This window comes from Elaeis guineensis, chromosome 6 (assembly GCF_000442705.2).
Source record: "Elaeis guineensis isolate ETL-2024a chromosome 6, EG11, whole genome shotgun sequence".
In the NCBI taxonomy this organism is placed as follows: domain Eukaryota; kingdom Viridiplantae; phylum Streptophyta; class Magnoliopsida; order Arecales; family Arecaceae; genus Elaeis; species Elaeis guineensis.
Window position 1 is genome coordinate 49,508,730 of NC_025998.2, and position 8,220 is coordinate 49,516,949.

The 8,220-nt window shown below is 38.0% G+C and overlaps 1 non-coding gene across 1 annotated transcript; it reads right to left on the reverse strand.

Annotated features, from left to right (window-relative positions):
- Positions 1–7,483: 7,483 nt before the first annotated feature.
- On the reverse strand, positions 7,484–7,589 carry LOC140859000 (small nucleolar RNA R71). The gene has a single exon (XR_012142401.1). It is a non-coding gene; the product is annotated as a small nucleolar RNA R71 (small nucleolar RNA).
- Between the last annotated feature and the right edge of the window lie 631 nt (positions 7,590–8,220).

Genomic DNA, 8,220 nt, shown 5'->3' on the forward strand with positions numbered 1-8,220 from the left:
CAAAAGCCGTACATAGAGAAGGTGCTGAAAAAGTTCAGCATGAAAAACTTTAAAAGAGGACTTTTATCTCTTAGGCATAGTATTAATCTTTCCAAGATGATGTGTCCGACCACATCTGAGGAGGTACAGTACATGAGTAGAATTTTTTATGCTTCGATCATAGGAAGCCTCATTATGCCATACTATGTACTCGACCTGATATTGTCTTTGCTGTGAGTGTCACGAGCAGGTATCAGTCGAATCCAAACGAGGAGCACTGGATAGCTGTGAAGAACATCCTTAAGTACTTAAGAAGGACTAAAGATCTATTCTTGATCTTTGGAGAAGATTCTCAGTTGTGAGTCGAGGGCTATACTGACTCAGACTTCATATCTAATCTTGATGATAGAAAGTCTACGTCAGGATATATGTTCGTTTGCAATGGCAGTGCAGTTAGCTGGAAGAGTTTCAAGAAACCCATCATAGAGGATTTGACCAAGGAGGCTGAGTATGTCGCTACTTCGGATGCTACAAAAGAAGGCTTTTGGTTCAAGAAGTTCATCATGAAACTTGGGGTTATGACATTGGATGCCATACCATACTACAGCAATAACAATGGAGCCATAGCACTTGCTAAGGAGCCGATGTCTCATCAAAAATCGAAGCACATCGAGCGGTGGTATCATATCATAAGTGACTATCTCAAAAAGAAACATGTCGAGGTGCGAAGAGTAGACTCCATGGACAACATGGTAGACCCGCTGACTAAGCAGTTGAGCCAATCGAAAATGAAAGTCCACTTTGAGAAGATAGGACTTAGATTTGTGGCCAATTGGCTTTAGTCCAAGTGGGAGATTTTAGATATATGTTCTAGAAGCCAATATGGCTAATACATTGTAATAAATCTAGGATATAATTTGATACTTAATATATTAATTTGATCAATAAAAGAACAAATTTATTTTTTATTTAAGTTGATGTGTCCTTGAATCATCCATAGAATTAGTTTTGATACATATTCTCAATGTATTATGAATTAGAGATATGTATTTAATTCATAAATACTCTCAATCATAGAATCATCATAAGGATGGTGATTGATTCGGATAGACTGGCGCACAGATTGCTTCCTTCGAGATAGATGGGTCTCTAGTCTACAGTGTAGAGACACTGGACGATGAGTGTGGATAGTTGTTAGAGAACAACTAGTACTGAGCATGACCATACAAGAGATCTCCTAGACTTCTATTCAATCGTTAGTGATTGTCTTGATGCTGTAGTTGTGTGACTGATCCTTTGATCTGAGATGGCACTGCTGCTCATAGTGAGGCTGTTAGAGTTTGACTGACAATAAACATAGGTCTCAATTGAAGGAACCAGATCTAGGGTTTCAGGGTTAGATCTTGAAACTTTTTCAAGATCATACAGCGGAAGACTAAAATAAATCAAAATTTATTTTTTAAAATAAAAAAATCCCTAGATCTAAGATCCTATTACATGATTATTACATAGCATTAAATCAAAAATTAAAATATATAAATATAGCATGAACTACATGTTGATCATATCAACATGTTTCTATACTACATCTAATGTATGTATTAAACAATAGATCAGATCTATTACCTTGCAAGTTAAACGTTCTAACCTTGTTGATCTGGGCTTGAGGATGATGTTGCAAGCCGCACATGCATCCGGCCTCTAGGAGTCGTCCACACGAGCCCACGAATCTCGATCAGAAGTCCTGCTTCAGGAAATCAGCACAGTATGCTAGTACTGCGCTGATCCTTCTTTGATGGTTGATCAGGTGCCTCCTTCTTCTTGATTTGGACTCTTTCAAAGATAAAAAGTAGAAGGAGGAGTTTCAAATCTGAGATGCTCTCAGGAAACTCAAGATGGAGGGAGGAAAGATATGAAAACAAAAACCCTAAAAGAAGACCCTCTTCTTCTTCACGTTTTTCTCTCTAGACACCCAAACTTGCATCTTTTATATCTCCATGACCCAAATGTATTTCTCTTTGATTTTCAGATGGTACAAAGGTCTCTCAAATCTATAATTTTCTCTAAAATTTCATAAAGAAACTCATCTTATATAGAGAGATATGATAGAGTCCTTGTCTAGGTCAAACACCTAGTCAAGGCTTATCCAAACATGGCAAGGTAAGGGACGCCCAACTCTTGAGCACCTCCTTCATATTTTCATACATGGGTTATCAAAAAAGGATGTGCAATGTATACCCTAAAAGCCACAAAAATTTCAAAAAAAATTTGGATAAATTCGATGCAAAATTGAAAGAGTTTTGGATTTCTAAAACTCTATCTCATAGAATTTGAAATCCAAACTTATTCCTTTTAGATTTGATCCAAACCACCTTCCATGTAAGAAAGAAGAGAGGAGACCTTTTGTGAATGTGGGAGAGATCTGGGAGAGGGCTTTTGTCACACAAAATAAGTGGAGATTGACGTTGAATAAGAGAGAGGGCGTGGAGAAGGATTATGTGGCGCAAGGTGGAATCCTAGTCTTACTAGGATTCTGTCTTATGACTTGTTTTAATTTGGTTTTCCAAATCAAATCAAATTAAAATTAGATCAACCCAATTAAAATAGGTCTTAACCCAATTAAGAACTTAATTTAATCAGATTAAATTAGATTTAAATCTGATTTAATTTTCTAATCAAATTAGAAATTAGATTGACCCAAGTCCTAGTTGAACTAGGACTAGTTTTTCCTTGCACTTGGCTTATCCAATAAACCAATTGAACTTGATCCAATCAAGCCCAAACCAAATCTAATTAAATCATATTTAATTAGACTTAATCTCAGCCCATTGGCTTAATCAAATTAAGCCAATCAGCAATCGAATTGCTAATAGATCCTCCTGCAACACTTGCAAGAGGTTAAATGTCAATCGTATTGATCATTTAACCCTAGAACGATTCTTAATCGTTGATCAACCATCTGATCGGATCATGAACTCTAATGTGTGTGACCTCATAGGTCCGAACCTAAGTCGGTAGCATAAGAATAAATTTCTATACCAATCGAAGTGACCATCTAGCAATGGTATCCGACGACCGGATAGGTCGAATGTGTAGAACAACATCCTTAGAACCCATGCGGATATAGTTTTCATATAATTCATCTCCTTGACCAAAATGATCATAGGACACCCCAGAGTTCAACTGTCAACTCTGATCAGGTTGTCCACATTGTATTTCAAAATATCAAATCCATCTGATGGATTACCCTGGTCAAGGTTTTGCTAAATTGAAATACAGCGACTCATTCTTCTCCAACTCTTGAAGTGGTCAATCCCATCTCGATCACACTCTGACTTCGCAAGTACTTGACTGTGCTCAGAAGCCTTCCGTCCCTGAATTAGAAATTCAGTTAGTCCAGTACCAAAGCACAGTGAGTTGCTTGCAAGTCATTGAGGTGATCTCAGGTCTAAGGGACACTTATACCTATATCCCATCAGAGACATTCTCGACAGCAGAATACTCTGGAGTTGGTCACGTTCAATGATGATGTACCCTTACATCTCACCTGTATGCCATACCAGTGTCTCCACACTCTTTGGTTAAGAGGACAACCAACCCATATGGCCTACAGCGACCTATGCTCGATAGAAGCTGTCGTCCTTATTAACAGCTTATCATTTGGTCGTGAATAGTTTTAAGGACTAATCGATAAATCCTCTCTTTATCGAACTTAAATAGTCCTAAGGACTTCATCATAACAACGGAGTTCATTAGAAGATGAAAGCTTATGATGAAGATGCCAAATATATTTTATTTATTAACAAATCAATTACAATACTTGGTTGCTCAACCATCAACAGCTTGACGATTGGCTTTTTGGGACACATTTTCCAACAACTCCCACTTGTCCTAAAGCCACTCGACACAGTATCTAATACCCATCTTCAACTTGTGGTTATCGAACTCCTTTATCGCCAGGGCTTTAGTGAAGGGGTCGGCTAGGTTCTCCTTTTCGTCGATCTTCTGAAGGTCGACGTCACCTCGATCCATGATCTCCCGGACCAGGTGGAAGCGGTGCAAGATGTGCTTCATCCGCTGATGTGCTTTGGGTTCCTTCGCCTGAGCTATGACACCAGTGCTGTCGCAGTAGAGCAAGACCGGACCATCGAGGGAGGGTGCTACTCCGAGCTCGTTGATGAATTTCCTCAGCCATACAGCTTCCTTCGCGGCATCTGATGCTGCGATGTACTCCGCTTCACAAATAGAGTCTGCCACAGTATGCTGCTTGGAACTCTTCCAGCAGATGGCTCCACCATTCAGAGTAAAGATATAACCCGACACACTCCTGAGGTCATCATGGTCAGATTGGAAGCTGGAGTCTGTGAACCCCACAAGTTTCAGATCTGACTCGCCATAAACCAACCATTGGTCCTTAGTATTTCTCAAATACTTAAGGAGTGCTTTAACCACTTTTCAGTGGTTTTCTCCAGGATCAGATTGGTATCTACTCACTACTCCTAGTGAGTATGCCACATCTGGTCTTGTACATGTCATGGTGTACATGATAGATCCCATGGCTGAAGCATATGGGACTCTACTCATACGCTCTCTCTCTTCAGGAGTTGTCCGACAATCCTTCTTAGAGAGAGAAATTTCTTGGCATATCGGTAGATAGCCCTTCTTGGAATTCTCCATGCTGAACCTTTTCAGCACAGTGTCTATGTACATGGATTGGGATAACTGATAAACACTTAATTTAAGTATTTTAAATTAAAAAATTATATTTAATTTATCTTATTTATTAAGAATTTGATGTTTCTTTCTATGTTTTACAGGAAAGGTGATCGCCGATACAAAGAGTCCGATTCATAGATCAAAAAGACTCAAGTTTGAAGAAAATTAGACTTAAAATAAAATTAAAATAAAAGAAAGACGCATCCGGTATTATAGAAAATGAAGATACTATGCAAGGAATCCAAAAAGGATATAGATGTCATTATGAATGAACTTTTGTTTCTTTTTGGAATTTATAAAAAAGGGTTTCACGTGAGCGCATGAATTCAAAAGAAAAATATGGCGCGCGTGAATTCAAAACAAGAACCAGGCGCGCGTGAACGCGCGGGACGCGGCGTGGACGCGCGGGGACGGGCGCGGATGCGGGACGGGCGCTGACGCGGGTGTGGGCGCACTGCAGACAAGTTCAAAATAAGGAAAAAAATAATATTTAGAAATATTTTGAAAGATTTGTATTTGTTTTAGTCCCACATCGAAAAATCATGTAAAACTCCTCCCTTCTAACACCTATAAAAAGACTTTTGTACTCTCATTGGAGGGACAGCCCAGAAATTCTTCTAAAGCCTTGCATAGAGGAACAGAAAGGGACTACTTCATGAGCAGCTAGGCTAGCAGTCTCGGGAGTGGAGAAGAAATTTTGTAACGACACAGAGATGGTTTATTGTTCTAAACTTTTCTGTATTTCTTTATATGCAATAAAGATTATGCTTTTTATTTAAATTGTCATGAGTTCTTTATTTGCTCCCTATCATATGCTTTTATTTATGCTTTCTTGTTAGATTAATATTAGGAACAATTTTTACTTTCCGGAGACGCGTCGTGATCTACGGATACGGGGTGTGCCGAGGAAAGAAGAGTTGTGTACCTAGTCTTTCCGAAGACGCGCCGTGATCTACGGGTACGGAGCGTGTCGAGGAAAGATAAGTATTTTTCCTAAGATTAATCACATCTATTTAGTTAAAAAAGAGATACAACTCTGCTAGTGCAAATTAATTCAACACTCCCGAGCTCTTTTTATTTTTTAATTACTTCAATTTTACGATAATTTATTTTCTAAATCAAAAACAACGCTTCTTTCTTTTACCTTGCAATTTCAATTTAGCCCAAGATCCCTGAGGATACGATCTCGACTCATCCTACCTACGTAGTGAGTAGAGTTACTTTTGGTGCTATCAACGACTACGCATCAAATTTTGACGCCGTTGCCGGGGATCTTGGCACGGTTGAATTAAAAAAAAAAAAAAAAATTTGAATTTTTTTTTTTAAAATTTAAAAAAAAAAAAAAATACTTTTCAGTTTTTATTTCTCGTTTTAAATTTTTTCAGTGCTTTCTAGCTAGATAATCTTATTTGCATAATTACAGAATTACCTTGCATAACTAATTTACTATTTAGAATTTTGCTGCTTAGAATAATTTGCTACTTTTCATAGCCCAGTAATTTATTGCTTTTTAGACTTAATCACTTAAATTTATTTTCTTGCAAAACTAAAAAAAAAATTAAAAAAAAAATATACAACAAGATAAAATTATATAAAAAAAAAAAAAACCACTGACATTTCATAACACTTAACTAAAATAGCGTAACCTCAAATATAAAAATTTCTAACCTGATTGGACACCTTGTTTCTTTGCATTGCATCTCCATAATTGATCTTAAGGGCAATAACCCATTAACCAGATAAGGTGGAGATTTGATCACCCTTCCTTGGCCCACAAATCACTCCCTTGCATTTGCATAACCTAGACCTTAATTTAAAATCAACTAGACGTCAACCCTAGGAATTTCGAACTCAATAGGATAAGAAAGCTCTAGAGTTGAACCGAGTGCGGATTGGTTAATTGCTCGATGTCTAAGGCAAGTGGTTAAAGAAAGTGGTTTTCAATTGGTTCCGTTGACTGACCTGGCCAACTTAGTTGGTGTCTAAGGAAAGCAACGAGCAGGGAACCTCCCACATCTTACGCTTACCTGGCCGAGTCAGTTAGTCAGTCTTGAGCTTGGAGTGCTCAAAAGCAATCTTGAAAGTTAGGAGCTGTCTAGATCTAAGTTAACCTTAGGATAGAGAGTCTATGATTGTTTAAGTTGATTGCAATTAACATCTAAACATTAATTAATTTCTCCCTTTTCATAGATTTAAGATTCTTAGGTTCTTCTCTTTAGATTTTCTTCATTCTTTTCTCACTTTATTATAAAAATATATATTTTAAAAAAAAAAAAAAATTCTATGTGTGCTCTACAGTATAATTGTAAGGTGTATGCTTGGCCGTAGATCGTTACGACCAGAAATTCAACCTTTTGATCCAGAAATAGAAAGAACCTTTAGAGCCTACAGACATAAAAAGATGGACCGAAATCAGGAGAATGATCCACCCAAGCAATTGAAGGAGTACTTTACTCCTTCCACATATACCTACTCTCCTTGTATTCAAGTACCCCCTGTGGAGGCCACTCAATATGAAATTAAGTCCAGTATAATCCAAATGTTACCTTCATTTTATGGACTTAGTAATGAAGACCCTTATAAACATCTTGAAGAATTTCTTGAGATATGCTCAACTGTCAAAATTCACAACTTCTCCGATGATGCTCTTAGGTTGAAATTATTCCCTTTCTCACTTAAGGACAAAGCCAAATACTGGCTACATACTTTGGATTCCATGACTATATCAACCTGGGACCAGCTGCAAGGAGAGTTTCTCAAGAAATATTTTCCCATAGGAAAAACTAATCAAATAAGGAAAGCCATAACTAGTTTTTCCCAATTAGATGGAGAAATGTTTCATGAAACATGGGAGAGATTAAAAGACCTTATTAGAAAATGCCCCCACCATGCTGTACCCAAGTGGCAGTTAATCCAATGTTTTTATGATGGGCTCTTTGAAAGACATCGACAAATGGTCGATGTATCATGCAGTGGGACATTCATGCTGAAAAGTGAGGATGAGGCATGGCAACTGTTTGAAATTCTAAGTGAAAATTCATTACATCATATGTCTGCCTCTATTAGAGATAAACCCATGTTAAACTCAAAAAGAGGTGGAATATATGAAGTAGGAAATGCCATAGATATCCATCAAAAGGTAGATGAACTGTCCCAAAAATTAGATCGTCTTCTAAACACTGGACAATCCCCGATTTCACCTAATCCAATCCAAGAAGTTTGTGCATTGTGTGCAAGTCCGAACGATTTTGTTAGTGAATGCCCAGCCGCACCTCAATTTCCTGAGTTTGTGCATGAGCAGGTTCAGCAAGCTCAAGTCCAACAAGCTCGCAGACCAGGAAACGATCCATATTCGAACACTTATAACCCCGGCTGGAGAAACCATCCAAATTTTTCCTGGAGACCACAACCAGTGGTTGGTCCTGCCACACCTCGACCTCAATATCAAGACCCAACATATAGGCATGGACCATACCATCAATTCCAAAATGTTCCTCAACCGTCTACTACTGGTCACAGCTCAGC